The following is a 16430-nucleotide window of genomic DNA, read 5'->3' as shown; positions in this document are numbered from 1 at the left end:
CCAAATGGTACATGCTTCACTAGGTAAGTTATAGAGTGCCCTGATTTCATAATGTTTTTGCTATTAAACCATTATAGCCACATTCAGACTGCTGTGTAAGTGTTTTAGCCATCGGCCAAGTATATTTCTGCGCCTCTGCTACTTTTTCTGTAAATTCCAGTGTTTTATAAGACATACAGTGAAAGCTTTTAGGGTGTGCATTATCCATGATAACATAATACCTTTGACACTATGTACTGTGCCTGTGATGGGAAGTCATTTAAGTATGATAAAGACTCTGGACATTAATGGATTTGAGTTCACTCCAGAGAGCTGTGTGGGCAGTGACATGTTGTCACCGAGCCATGGAGTGTCAGTGTCTTCCCTCGTGATAATTGTCATAATGGCAGGACACGTTAGACACCCTTGATTAGTAAATGGTGTGCTGAGGACACAGAATTGCTCTGTTTAGGCACTATAATCAGTGCAGAGTAGCTCTGAAAAAAGTAATGTTCATCATGTACTTGATGCAGCTGAGAGATGCCAATTCTCTGTATTTCACATTTAGTTACCCAGCATTAATGATGTAAGGTCAGAGGCCAGCAGGCACAGTGGGATAAAATGATTTTAGTCGTATGCAGTGAAGTGAGCTTCTTGGTGCTTCCACACCTGCGCTGACTCTGCTTGGTTATGACACACAACTCATCCTGATACTCCATTAATCTCTCTTCAGTCTAATGACATAACAGCTGCAGGAGAGAGGGGCTAGCAGAGTTGGAATATCCTGAAAAAGTTGTGTCCCACCCAGCTCCCCCTACTTTGAGTGAGACTATTAATAAAAACAAATTATGGAAGAGGGTGATGTTCAGGCAACAGAAGAATAAATTACTAAAATAACCAATGATGATGATCTATTATTGGTGGCTGCTTCATTTTCTGATGCAACTAAACTCAATGGGTATACAGTTGCCTATGGTTACATTTGATCTACAATAGCAGGGCAGAATGAGCTTGAATTTAGTGTACACTTTTTTGGGTTGGTTTATAATTTATAAATTTATATCTCTCTTGCTGTCAACTGAACCGCTCAGTGCATTGTGTAAGTTCTTTATATATTGTTTATATGTGTTCTTTGGAAGAGAACAGTCTTAAATACAGATTGAAAATAAACTTCGAAAATGTAAAGATAAGGCAGAATAATGTTACCAAAGTTTGTCAATTGTTTGTTGTCACGTATGGAGAAAAGTAGGAAGAAGAAGACCCAACAATGCAGATTTTAAAAATAAAGGATTTAATAACAAAACTTACTTTAGAAGAAAAACACGGGAAACACAGAAACAAGAGGACACAGGCACATGCAGCTGGGTAGACATACAATGATCTGACAAGAGGCAGGGGAAACAGAGGAACTAAATACACAGAGTAATTAACACAGGTGTGGAGCACAGGACAAAGATGACACTAATGAGGTGAATCAACAAGGAGGGAAACACAGGGCAGAAAGTAAATAACCTGGAAATACAGGGGATTCAGAACTAAAAATTAAGACAAGACTAAGAAACACCAGAAAGTACAAAAAGAGACATGGTCCACAAAACACAAGGGACACAAAGGATAACTGATACCGAATAAACACAGGAGAAACCAAGGCATGAAACACATGGAAAAACTGAACTAAACATCAACTCATGACAGTTTGTAGTCTAGCAGGAACTTTTCAAATTGCACTAAATTAATGTGCTAAAGCTTCCAAACTGATTGTTGACCTTTCAACTTTTTCACTTAAAATCAAGGAGAGTCGACACTGGCAAATTATATATGGCTAATTCCAGCAGTGAGGATGCTAATTGCTAGCTTGCTGAAGATTGCTTGGATGCTAAACATGGAGAAGAATGAAGACAATGACCAGAAAGTAGAAGATGACTGTCTGGTTTAATAATTTTGTAAATTACTGTTGTGGGTTGATTTAAGCTATTTCTGTCTTCTGTCTTGTGCTAGTTGTCAAGCTAGTTGGGGATTTTTTTCATCACTAACTGCTTACAGTGGCAAGTTCCTCTGCCATCACGCCTTTGTGCTTACACTTTAAACTCTGTGTATGATTGGTGTCCCGCTATGGGATTTCACAGTTTGTACACAGTGGGGGCTCCACATACACACTGACAGAGCGCAGTTCTGCCTTGCTGGCTTTCTGCTACACATTGCCTCTGTCTTTCCTCATTATGCCTCAGATGGGGGATCAGAGGTCCCTACAGCATTACGCCTCTGCGTGTTACATGTAGCAAACGAGGCATAGCCGGCGTAGAGATATCTGACCTTGAAATAGCAGTATGTAAGAGCCAGCAATTTCCACATCAATTCTATTTTATTCTACTTTACCTTTTATAAATCTAGAAAGTGTTACAGTAAGTTTTCACTCACAGCTGACTTTGTAGATCCACAGACGCTTTCAATGGTGACTGCTGTTGTGATTGTATGTGGTTGTTTTAATTTTGTATTCTTATGTGCAGACCTAACTAATGTGCATTTAGCAATAAGCATTCCAATTTTATATCCCAGACATTAAATCAGTTTTCTACCAGTGATACATTTTATACAGTTTTATTTACGGCTTTATGGTCGTCTGATGAAGTCTGTTGACATAAATCATTGTATCACTCCATTGACAATGATTTGTTAAATGCGGAAAACAAAGAAAACCGCAAAAGCATATCAGCTTTTTATACCACTTTTTATAAAAGCCGGTGAGTGTTCTTTTATATTTCCTCTGGATGGAATTTATCTGTCCTGATGAAGAAGCCTGAAAAAAAGAGAAAGTTGAGGAGACGAACAACGGCTTCCAAAAACTCAAGTGGAGCCAAGTGCTGAGGTAATGGCTTTCCCACAACAACAAACTTTGTTTTTTGTTATGGGAACACAACCATTAGTGCTTAGACACTATAATAACATGTTTTTAATGACAGCTAATGTTCGTATTATAAATTATTATTCCATTTGATTACATATGGTCTCATTTTGTAGTTTTGGACATAATTTCTTTCAGTTGTGGTACCATATTAGTCATCAAAGTAATCGCTGAGATCTGGAATAGTCAAACATTGATATAAAAAAACTCTGATGTAATGCAAAACATTGAACCGTCAACTGATAAAACAGTCCAGTCAAATAATATAAACCTTTTAATTTAAAGATAAAACCCAATCTATAGGAAGTATTATGAATCCAGTTTGTTAGGATAAGGGTTATGATTCAGGTTAGGGTTAGGGTTAGGGTAAGGGTTAGGGTTAGGGTTGTGATTAGGGTTAATGTTAAGATTAGGGTTAGGATTTGGGTGTAGGGTTGGGATTAGAGTTAGGGTTAGGATTAGAGTTAGGGTTAGGGTTGTGATTAGGGCTAAGGTTATGATTAGGGTTAGGGTTGGGATAAGAGTAAGGGTTGGGATTAGAGTTAGGATTAGGGTTCGGGTTGGGATTAGGGTTAGGATTAGGGTTCGGGTTAGGATTAGGGTTCGGGTTAGGATTAGGGTTCGGGTTCGGGTTGGGATTAGGGTTAGGGTTATGATTAGTATTAGGGTTAGGTTTAAGGTTAGGGTAAGGCTTGTGATTAGGGTTAAGGTTATGATTAAGGTTAGGGTTAGGTTTAGGGTTTTGGTTATGATTAGGGTTAGGATTATGATTAGGGTTAGGGTTAGAACCAGATATAAACTTAAGCAAACAGAACCAGAAACAAACTCAAGCAAACCCAACCAGAACCGAACCAGAACCTAACCGTACCGGAACCCAACCAGAACAGAACCGTTCCAGAACCCAACTACAATCGAACTCAAGCAAACAGAACCAGAACCAAACTTTAGCAAACCCAACCAGAACCGAACCAGAACCGAACCAGAACCGTACCAGAACTGAACCAGAACCGAACCAGAACCGAACCAGGACCGAACCAGATCCGAACCGTACCAGAACCGAACCGTACCAGAACCGAACCAGAACCGAACCAGAACCACAACCGAACAAGAACCGAACTCAAGCAAACAGAACCAGAACCAAACTCAAGCAAACAGAACCAGAACCGAACTCAAGCTCAAGGGTTAGGGTTAGGATTAGGGTTAGGGTTCTTGTTCAGGTTAGGATAAGGGTTAGGGTTAGGGTTTTGGTTGTGATTAGGGTTAGGGTTATGATTAGGATTAGGGTTAGGGTTAGGTTTGTGATTAGGGTTAGGATTAGGACCAAACTCAAGCAAACACATCAAGAACCATACCAGAACCGAACCAGACCCGAACCAGAACTAAACCAGAACCGAACCAGAACTGAACCGAACCACAACCGGACCAGAACCGAACCAGAACTGAACCAGAACCGAACCAGAACCGAACCTTACCAGAACCAGAACCGAACCAGAACCATACCAGAACTGAACCAGAATTCAACCAGAACCGAACCATACCAGAACCGAACTAGAACAGAACCGTACCAGTACCGAACCAGAACCAAACCAGAACCAGAACCAAACTCAAGGGTAAGGGTAAGGGTTAGGGTTAGGGTTGTGATTAGGGTTAGGGTTTAGGGTTAGGGTTAGGATTAGGGTTAGGGTTTAGGGTTAGGATTAGGGTTAGGGTTGTGATTAGGGTTTAAGGTAAGGGTTAGGATTAGGGTTAGGGTTAGGGTTGTGATTAGGGTTAGGGTTGGGATTAGAGTTAGGATTAGGGTTAGGGTTATGATTAGGGTTAGGGGCAGGGTTAGGGTAAGGGCTGTGATTGGGGTTAGGGTTAGGATTAGGGTTGTGATTAGGGTTAGGGTTGGGATTAGAGTTAGGATTAGGGTTAGGGGCAGGGTTAGGGTAAGGGCTGTGATTGGGGTTAGGATTAGGGTTAGGGTTAAGGTTGTGATTGGGGTTAGGGTTGTTAATAGGGTTAGGGTTAGGGTTATGATTAGGGTTAGGGTAAGGGTTATGATTAGGGTTAGCATTAGGGTTATGGTTAGGATTAGGGTTATGGTTAGGATTAGGGTAAGGGCTGTGATTATGGTTATGATTAGATTTAGGGTTAGGGTTGTGATTAGGGTTAGGGTTAGGGTTAGGATTATGATAAGGGTTAGGGTTAGAACCAGATATAAACTTAAGCAAACAGAACCAGAACCAAACTCAAGCAAACCCAACCAGAACCGAACCAGAACCGAACCGTACCAGAACAGAACCGAAGCAGAATCGAACCAGAACTGAACCAGAACTGAACCAGAACAGAACCTTCCCAGTACCGAACCAGAACCGAACCAGAACCGAACTCAAGTAAACAGAACCAGAACCAGAACCAAACTCAAGCAAACAGAACCAGAACCAAACTCAAGCAAACATTATTAATGTCCTCAGGTTGGCATTGAGAAAAATCAGATGCCTCAGTTTGGATAGGCTGATCCGATTTCTCCGCTCAGTGAATATTTGCCTGGTCTTCAAGAAGACTCTCTCTGAAGGAACAGATGTAGCCAGGATACACAGCCTCCCCTCCATCACCTGTATCCTATATCCTTGCATGTGATTGGCCGCATGGCCGCCATGCTGACCAATCAAAACAAAGTTCTGCTGTGAGCAGAGCTGTGGATGAACACTGAGAGCTAAGCAGTGAAAGGAAAAAACTGGGAGCCGGCTCTCTCTCGATGTGAGCCGGCTCTTCTGATTCACTATAAAGCATCGGCTCTCGGAGCCGCAGCTTTTGATCATGACACATCACTAATGTGCTTAATCTTTTCTCACCTGTAAGGGGTCCTTGGCTCCAAATAGTTTGAGAACCCCTGCTCTAGCTAGTAGGAGTCCAAATCCCGATAGTGAAAACAAACAGAACAAAAAGAGCTGCACAGCTGCACAGAAACTCCAGGTTGTAGACATCGCTGATCATAATAGACATCGCCACGCAGGAAGACAGTTTACATTTTTTTAAATCTCTGAGAGATCTTCAAATACAGAGTGCGTCTTTACACAGGTTGATTTTTTCAGAGTTTACGGTAACTCAAATAAAAAAACGTGACATTTGCTTTGTTTTATATCGACCACTTAGCAGGCTGAATATCATGATTAAGCAGGTATATTTTGAGTTTGAGTTGAGTTGAGAAACATTTGCGGCCATTTTTGTCATTCAGTTCTATTTCGGTCATTAATGCACTGATCCTCTGATCATTATTATTATTTAATTAATTTTATTTAACATCCTCTTTTCTTTGTGAGTGTGTCTGTCCTCTCTATAATGAAGACCCTGTGTTTTTTATTATAACAGTAAAATATGTTATTTTCTTTTCATACAAGCTTCTGCAAAATACTTACCTGTATGACTTTCTTTTGTGCTAGATGGTTGTTTTTACCTTTAGCCAACAAACAAAACACATACAACAGTTATGAGTTTGGACTGAAAAAAAAAAACGACATAAGATCCAGTCCCATCCTACAGTCATATCTAATCATCATCCAACATGAGTAGAGAACTTTGCAGCATTTAGCAAGTTACAGCGGGAAGGAGAAGCTTCCTTTAAACAGGCAGAAACCTCTAGCAGAACCAGACTCATGTTAGACAGCCATCTGCCTCGAACGTTTTGGGGTTGGAAAGAGGGATAGAGGGCGATGAAAAAAGAGAGAGCTGATTGTGAGATGTATAGTGGTAGTTGCACCTCTTCTGGCATGTTCGTACCAGTAGGCCGTCTTTGGCAGCAACCCAGAGAAGCCTAAGAGCCAAGGGAGCTCAGGGACTCCCAGAAAGATCGATGGTTAGTAACTTTAATGCAACAGGAAGACTTAAAGTAAGTGACAGGCAGACCGAGAGTAAAGGCAGGATTCCAGTGTGGCAGTTACCATGGCATTCTAAGCCTATAGCAGTATGATCCCAACGTTTTGACAGTGCCATCACATCTGTTTTGCTGTTTTTTCTGCAGCCCAGTAGCCTGCAGAAAGCTTGAGTTCAATCCTGTGGACTCATTAGAGTGGTTTTAAAATCCATTGGGATTTTGTTGTGCGTTTTATGAATGCAGTCAGCTGTGAGAAGATGTGGATGAACTTGATACAGATATCTGCAACAGTCACTCAGTGGAACAGGTACTCTTATTACTTTAAAGTGGAGCCAAAATACAAGGTAACTTGGCGCTTTTTTGACATCATTGGGAATTCCTAAAGTTAATTTAAAGCAATGATGTACACCTATTGAATTTAATGGTTAAAAATTAAATCAGAAGGAAATCAAAACCATCCACAAAGGAACCATTACATTATTGTTTGTTTCCCTAACCAAGCACTAAAATATGCAGACCGTCATGTAACATATTGCATTTCCAGTTTCCAATAGCCAACCACAAACATCTGCTATTAATGACTGTGCCATCATGAAACCACATTCATTTGATTTGCTTTGGGGAATTCTTTGGGTATGCATAGATTAAACATGGTATTAATGTATGAGAAAGCTTTTACAGACTGAGGTCCTTGATTTGAAAGATCCCCTCTCAGGGGCAGTGATCTCAGGGTCATCTCTATAAACTCAGAGAATCATGGAGATGGTCAGTGTTTTCTCACTTCGTTTTGCTCGGGTAGACTTTGGAAACCAAACAAACATCACACAATTTGACACAGGGGAATATCCAGACATAGTGTGAGTTATACTGAAACATTTAAAATAAGTAGACAAACAAGTAAAAAAAAATCAATTGCTCTCTTCTTTCATTTATTATGTCCTCTTACAGCTCTCCCTTTGCAGACTACACATCTTCAAACATAAACGAGGTAAATGTTCCAACTGTTAACAGTAATGCAACGATCTCGGCTGCTTATAGTTTAATTAACTTTGTAGCAATTGGTACCTTAGAGTTGCTGAGTTGATGTCTCTGGCCTTGCTTTTGCTTTTGAGAATTACTCACCCTTGTTGTGGGGGTTTGACCAATCAGAATCAAGCATTTAACACAGTTGTAATTATGGATTTAATAAACTTCAGATGTTTTAAAGGATTCAAAGTTGTTCCATTTAGCCATGACTGACACAGATGTGTTGCTCAAATGTGTGATCAGTTCTAAAGTGTATATCCACAATACATGATGAGATGCAAAATAAAGAGTTACCTGACAGTGAAGCCCACTGGTGACTGTCATTTTTTTTGTAGCACTAGTATTCACTCAAGGCTTTGACATAACCAAGGTAATTTCCTCATTGCTGAAAAAGTCTTATCTTCCAAAACAACCGCCTGTGTTTACTAACACAAGGAAGTCTTCTTGCTTGGTGTACTGTGACCACAAATATTCAAAAAAGAAATTCGGAAGAAAGAAAGAAAAACAGGGTAAGATGCTCCTCTCTTCTGTCTGTGAGCAGGACTCCACCCTTTTACTGGAGAGAAGAGGTACATTCCTCAGGAAGTTTACCCGTCGTCTCTTCCCTTCACCCATTGCTCTTCCTGCCTCATCTGATCTCCGCTGATTACTGTCGGCTGGGTGGGCTGATAACTGATGGTAATGAGGAGAGGAGACCCATGGACATGTACTGGTGTGAAACTTTTACACTCACAGTGAACCTATGCCATCATTTTAAGAATCACATCTTGTATATTAGACAGAGGGATTGTCCTCAAAAATTATGATGGCATTTCATGAGGGTCGAAGGTCAGTGTACAGGATTTAACAAGTTGAAAATAACTGAAATAATAAATCATCTTTGCAGCCTGGTACAAATAACGCTTTTAGTTTGTACAGTTACGGCCAATGGTTATGAATAGATTTACATAATTGGGGGCGTGGCTCAAATGACTGACAGGCAGGCATGATGTAGCTGTTTCCCAGGAAGCTCAAGTTCCACCTTTACTCCAACTATTTGCAATATAAAACGTTGATCGAAGGTCAGAGTGAGTCAGCATTTCCCACATGGCAACTGCCACAATCTGGCTTCATAACAACTCTTAAAAAAAACAATGTGGGATGTTATTGAGATTACTTACGTCTTATACAGTCTATGATACTAGCTGACCTTAAAGCTGACCCATATATCTAAACTCATGGTATACATCTATTTTGTTATTCTTCGTATCACAGTATGAAAATAAAAAATTAAAATAGTACTTTATAAGTGTTTGAACTCTGGAACCTGCTACCTTTTGCCATCAGGACAGCGAGCTCTCCCTGTGTTTCTAAAACCAAACTCAAGAGCTATCTTTTAAATATAGCTTCTAATTTGGAGTAACTAGTCTATATTTAAATTATTGTTATTGTAACAATTGATTTGATCTTATTTAATTATATTTTATTGTTATTTATTTATTTAATTAATTATTTTTAGAAAGTATTCATTAATTATTTTATCCTTTAACTTTTCACTGATATTAGTTTACTCCACTGATTTTAAAAAAATGTTTGCACTGTCTTGATTTTATTTTATTTTAAAGCATTTCAGTATAATCTTTCTTGCCTTAGTCTTTTACTTTTGATTGATCACTAAAACTCTCCTGTTTGTTTGTTCTATGTGATGCACATTGGGCTGTTTGCTTGTATACGCATGAAAGGTGCTATACAAATAAATCTGGATTTAAACCGTAAACTGTGTAAAAAGATAATCATGACAGCTTCTGAAAAGTGAAGCCAAAACATTTAGAGTTCCTCCCACTAACTGACTGCAGAGGGTCCCCTTCTCCATGTTGACAGATGGGAGATGGCTCTTCTATCAAACATGGTTTCTGTCATTACAGTTATTTTTACAGTGCTAATTCTTGATTAAGTCGGATTAATTACTTTTCTGGAAAGTTTAGAGTTTTGGTTAGATTTCGTTTTTCAGTGATATAAAAGGGGTATGATAGCATGATTGACAGCTCTAAATTGCTAGGAAGGTAAGACCATTTAAAATAAAGGGAATTAAAAAAAAAAACCTGTGCTGTATTTCCCAGAGTGATTTCAGTCCGCAGCAACACGGTATCTGACTCCATCCAAGGGTCATTGATATGATTTGATTTTCACACCAAATACAGAGGCTGCTGAGGCTGCTGAGGCAGCTGCGTCAGGCTCCATCAGATAGTGTTCCTGGCAGGTCGGCAGTTTGTCACCTCTGCCGTCAACACTGTCATCCTGGTCAGCACACCTGCTGCTGCAGTAATCAGAGGACTAATCCAAAAGCTGCTGCTGCATTGTTTGTGGCTGACAGAAATACTGCCCGTCAACACAGGGCTGTGACAAGAGGCACGTCCCAGTACAACACACTCTATTTGTGCATTCAGTACTTTGTGTTTCAAACATACTCAGAATCTTATTAAAGGCAGAGCACAGGGGCTTAAGAGTACATAGTGGAGTTTACATTGCTTTCCTCAGCTGAATTTATGAATGTCCTTTGGATGCTGAATGTGCATGATGACCTGTATGTGACCCTGATAACACAGAGTTTTCATGTGTAGCTGCTTCCATATCTCAGGCAGGGCTTAAGGCAGGTTTTAAAAGGATGAATGCCATATCCAGGGTAGAGACAGGAAAGAGACTCATGCAGAAAAGAAACCAAAAGTTTTATTTTGAAACTCAACAACATCGTGATAGCTTTTTTAGACATGTACAGAAGCGGACAGTTGGATTTAATGTTCAAACATGGAGTAATTGCCTATTGACAAGTACTTTGTTCCACGTTTCCTCTCTTCACTCTGTTTTTAGCACCTGGGTTGTGCTTGGATGAGCTTTTAATTCAAGTATATGGTAATTTTCTAAAAAGTTTCATGCAAAAAACTACCATTTACAGAATCCAGGACACTGACCAGACACTCAAAGCTCCTGTGAAAAACATCAGTTTGCATTGCTTTATTCGATACACGAAATACACATTTTGTTTAATCACCCCTATGGAGGACTAAGAAAGGAATTAGCTTGTGTTGGTTGACAGTAAGGCATCCAACAAAGTTTATACACTTTACAGCCAAACTCAAAACACAAAAAGGGAGATCTGTTTTCAATTTTCTGCACAGTTTCTCTAAAATGCATATAGTGCACCTTGGGTGGAAAATCAAGTGAGAAATGGGTGCATTCAGTTAGAAGCATCCAGGCACACTGAGGAAAAGGACTATGTAATTGAATAAATGCATCTCCATCCAGTGAAGACTTTGATGAATTTAGCAAGTGGGGACTGAAGCAGAGAATGGAGGACGACTCTGTTCAGGTTCAAAGGAAAGGCAATATTCTGTGTCATGAACCAAAACCTGCACCAGGCTGGGTTAAAGGAAGTGGTTTCTTTTTCCTTCTTATATTCAAGATGAACTTTACTGCATAGTTAGTCTTCATTGAAGGGCCAAATGTATCTCAAATGTGCCTGATTAGCTTCCACACCACAGAAATACATCATCAGACCTGAACCAAACCTTGATTCAACTCTCCATTGTTGAATCATAAGAAAGCCAAGCTTTTCCTTCTGATGATTGAGATGATTGACTTTATCTCACAGGAGGATGAGATCCGAATGTATAGTGTGTCTGCAACTCAGTGAAGGACAGCACCCCAGCTATCACATGTGGAAACATTTGTTTGCACTTTTAAAAAGCCCTGAAAATTTCTGGATGCCCTCGTTCAAACATGTCCTTCAGAGCATGAAATCTTCCCTGTTGAGGGGGTTGGTGAGCTGGTGAAGATGAGTCTTGGAGTCTTGGAAGGCAGGACATGACATCGAAAGCACACAGTGGAAGCGACAGTGTAATTACAACATGAGAATGATTCTCCTTCTTCAACCTTGGATGTGTTCATTCGTGCTGTTGTGTCACTCTTCCAGGTTTGCACCAGTTGTGTGGGGTAAAACCTCATCACCCCTGCTTACTCACCTGCAATGATTTCCTGCTGCATTCTCACATTTGCCCTGACTTCTTGCAGAAATTTCACAGGGGGGCTGGCAGGGAAAAGCCCTGGACTAATCAGGGTGAAACTTTCAGCTGTTTGTGTCAACATATGCAGCCCACCCTGAAAATTTGGAGTGGATTTTAGGATTGGTTTGGCATGTGTGAATACAGGTGAAGCCAAGGTGATGGAATTTGACAATCCTTCCTTTGACAATCTTGTCTGATTTGCTCTCCAAAAATAAAATATTTATTTTAACACACATATATCTTAATAACGTCACTACTTTGTTCTGTTTTCAACCTGGTGATATCTAATCAAACTTGGATGCTGGTTGATGTTTTTGATTATTTGCAGTGAGCAGGAACATGCCATATGTCTCTGTTGTTATGAACATTAAAGATCGTACTATCATTACAGCACATTAATATTTGTATGCACTGCATGTTTCTTTCTGACTTGAGTCACCATCAGTGAACAATTAGCACCCAGTTGTGACAGCCAGACAAAGGACAGCACTTTGTGAGATGTATTATAGAAAGATAATAAAGGTCATTTCAAGCTGAAAAGGGCCAATTGATGACACAGCTACCTGTATTTATGAAGATAAAGGTCAGACTGTTGACCTTAAGTGTTTCATTTTCTTTTCAACCATAGCTTTCAGAAAAATCTTAATTAAGATGATTCAGTCATCGAAGTGAAGTAGAGCTCTAAGCATAAAATATGCACAAAAGAAACTCTGCAGCTTGGAATGTTTCGAAGGTCTTTTTAAGTGCATACTTGAAACAAAACTTTGCACAGGGACGTGTCCAGACTTTTTTGAGACGGGTGGCCAAACAGGGGCTTTGACTTATGCAGTAGTGGTAACACAACAGAATGGCAACATGTAAATCTTCAAAGCATAATTATTTGAGGACATAATAAGCATATGTATGTCCAAACCTTAAATTCATCAATCAAAAAAATGCAAGCTTCAGTTATCAAGTCAAAATGTTTCCAATAAATGCATTTTGACAGATAAATAGTGGGATGGAGTATGCTTGTTGTTTTTGTTGGACTGTATCCTCTCCTAACCACCTGAATCCTTCTCATTAACCAAGAGTGTGAAGTCTTTTTCTATGAACTTAAAGCACTAACACAAGGGAATGTGCTACATTTACATCATAAAACTACTAGCAGCTTGTTATCACACAACCTAAATAGTTGATTTTAACACAAGTTCCGTCTCTGACAGTGCAAACAGCGAATCATAGTGAGGGATTTTGGGGTGGCGCCGGGATTGGGCAATCAGATTTTTTTGGGGGGCCTGTGCCACCCCTTGCCACCACACTGAACACACCCCTGTCGAGCAGTGTATTAAGTCATATTCTTTTACAAAAGTGGGACTTAAATGGAGATAAATGGAGTTAAAACTGATAAATGATGAGACAAGAGTAGTATGAGAAGTTTTTTGATTACTGTGCACATACTTTTCTCAGAATTTTAACATCTGATTGTTTTCTATTGACAACGTATTTTACTACTATAACTACAAGCTTAAAAAGAGTTTTAGAGTCACTTATAAATAGATTGTAATATTTCAGAATATTGAATAGTTAGGCCTCCGACATTTGTTGCTATAACCCCAAATTCAGTGATACATACATATGTGTTAAGATCTCTATAAGAGCGACAGATCTAACTCATCTAATGACCAAACTGCAGCTCTACTCAGACACCATTGAACTCTGTGCTTATCCTTGCTGATATGCTTAAATTATGCACGTTTTTGGTACTCTGCCTTTTCACATCAGACGTCTGAGCCCAGACACCAAATGTAAGAATGTTTTGGTTCTCAGGGGGCCACACAAGATGGGAACAAACCATGTTATAGCTTTTGGATCAGCAAAAATCTAACACACTGTAGATGAACGTAGGCACCAAAGCGCCATCATTTATCACCAGAACACTAACAACCCAGCAGCTTCAATAGCTTAATGGCTCAATTATTTTTTAGCAAAATGGTCCCCACATGTTCTAAAGTCCTGCTATGTTGGTGCCAAGGCATTAGCTTTGCTAGAACAAATTTCCTGCACTTAATAAACAAATCATTATCCATACATGCACTGACAGAGAAAGATTGGAGTGCATTACATGAATCAACAGGCATGTTTTTTAAACAGTTACTTTATGTCCTAAGTATGTAAACCTCTCTGAGTATAAATGTTAAACACATTAACTGTGTGCTGTGTGCGGTCCTGCAAACACTTCAGGTGGCAGGATGAATGAGGAAAGTGGCTTCTGTGAAACTTCTCTTGTCACCAGAGAAGTACATATGTAGGAGGAAGATATTTTTTCTCTAAGGTTGAATATCACTCCCTCTACAGCTTCACACACATACAGACAAACACACCTCTCCCATTGAATAAGACATAAATGTTCTTGGTTTTATTCTTGAATAGGGTTTTAAAGTTGGTGGAGAGGTGGATGAGGAAAAGACGAAGTCATATTCATAAATGATGAAACAGTGCCCCCTGCAGGAGACATACACTCTCATAGAGATGCAGCAAACCTTTGCAGGCCTGTTATGAAAACTAACTTTAAAGTAGTGAAATGTTTCACTCATGAATTTCAGTTTAAAGGATGCAATTTTCTTTAAACTGATTTTGCTATTTATTTGTGGAGACACATAATCATATTAAGGTTCAGTAGCCATTGTGCTATGAGGGCTTCAATGGTTTTTTTACTCATCTTAATCCATCATGCGTATTGCACCTCGCAGTATTTAGCTAGTTACAGCGGCAAGGAAAAACGTCCTTTTAACAGATAGAATCCTTGAGCAGAACCAGACTCACGTTAGACAGCCATCTGCAGGTGAATGATAAAACCAGTGGACCCTTTCTTTCACCTAACAAAAAGCACCTTAGCATGCAACACAACTATCATTAATTCTCTCTACCACAACAATTGACATCCTCACATCCAGCAGCCATTTTTGAGTAATACTATATATGCACTAGGACCCATGCTCGCACCCATGGGCCTGCTGGTCTAAAAATGGCCACAGGTGGCGGGTTGCTGTCTTTTGGACGGTGCCATGCAGCAACGAAAACCTCTTACATGAGGTAGCATATAACTATCTTGTTAAGCATTTCTAACTTTTATTGTTTTGCATTATTGTTATTATCAAATATCACCAGAGGGGCTCGGTACAATGCTATGCTGACATATGAAATATTACTTTTCTTGATATAGACATTTGAAAACTTGAACTTTTCAACTACTTTTTGTCCATTTATTGCATTTCAGGGACCTTTTTCAGTGTCCCTAAGAACTGACAGTATTGAAGACAGTAACACAACTAATCAATAGTCATTGTTGTAAGTGTCACCAAAAACTCAATAAGGCTCTCATATAACCACATATTGTTATTAAGACTGAGTAAGTGCTAGTAACAGCATGATACACCTTGTTTTTTTTTGTTTTTTGCTATGGGGATAACTACTATGTCTGAGTATTTTTTTCCAAAAGGCTATAGTCTGATAATATATCACAGTTTGACCTTTCATTCTAGGCTAACATTTATTAAACTTGAGGTTGGAACCTCATATAAGATCTCTGTTAATCCACATAAGCTCACAGAACTCCAACAAAAGTCGGTGTTCAAACAAATGAGAAAAAGCCTTTAGCAATTTGACAAATAAAATAAGGAGACACAACAGACAGTTATCCCTCATCATCTTAGAATCTAGAAAGTTAATTGTGTTGGATTTTTTAGAACGTTATTGTCAGACACTGCACTGCTAATGTTTCAGTGACGACATTTCACCATACACATCTTTTAGCCTTCTCACACTTATTTTATTCATGGAGACACCCTCTGTCAGGCATGCAGGGTTTCATATCTGCCTTCAACTTCCACTGCAGCAAATCAATACAGTCTAGATCCTCACATTTCTCCTTTGTTTTTTCTTTTATCATTCAGATATCTGAAATGACAATATATTGGAAATGAGCTTTAGTTAATCTCCTATGTCATATCAATATTCAGTCATTCAACAAAAAGCAAGAACAAAATGCAAACCCATGGGATAAACTTGAATTAATGCAAACAAAGGAAATACAAGTCATAATAAAGGTTTTCAATCATGTGTGCACTCATATTTTGACTCAGTCATCTGGACCAGTCAGTCAAAATAGTCTGAATCTTCTCTTAGAATAAAGGAGAAACGAGATGGAAAAAAGTACAGGCTAAAAAAAAACGAGTTTTATAAGTGGTTAAAGAAGTCACTGATTCTGCACGCCTTACCTCAACTGGTTTGTAAAGCTTGTTAAGGTAATACTTTAAAGCGGGGGCGTCAAACATGTGGCCCAGGGGCCAAAACAGGCCTGCCAGAGGTTCCAATCCGGCCCACGGAACGACTTTGCAAAGTGAAAAAATTACAGAGAAGACAATAACTGCAATTTTTCAATAAAAGTAACTACTATTTCAAATTTGTCCTCTGGGGGTCGCATAAAATCATAGTGCTGACGGAGCGCCCTGAACTGCGCTTTTTTCTGGGACTTTTTTTCTCAAAGTGAGAAAATAGATCACTTGCTGTTTGCATAATCCAGATTCAGATTCATAAAGACTTTTTGGAGCACTATAAGATTATCCACTAACTACTAACACTA

The sequence above is a fragment of the Notolabrus celidotus genome, chromosome 9 (assembly GCF_009762535.1).
Source record: "Notolabrus celidotus isolate fNotCel1 chromosome 9, fNotCel1.pri, whole genome shotgun sequence".
Taxonomy (NCBI): domain Eukaryota; kingdom Metazoa; phylum Chordata; class Actinopteri; order Labriformes; family Labridae; genus Notolabrus; species Notolabrus celidotus.
Note: the sequence above shows the minus strand (reverse complement) of the source record.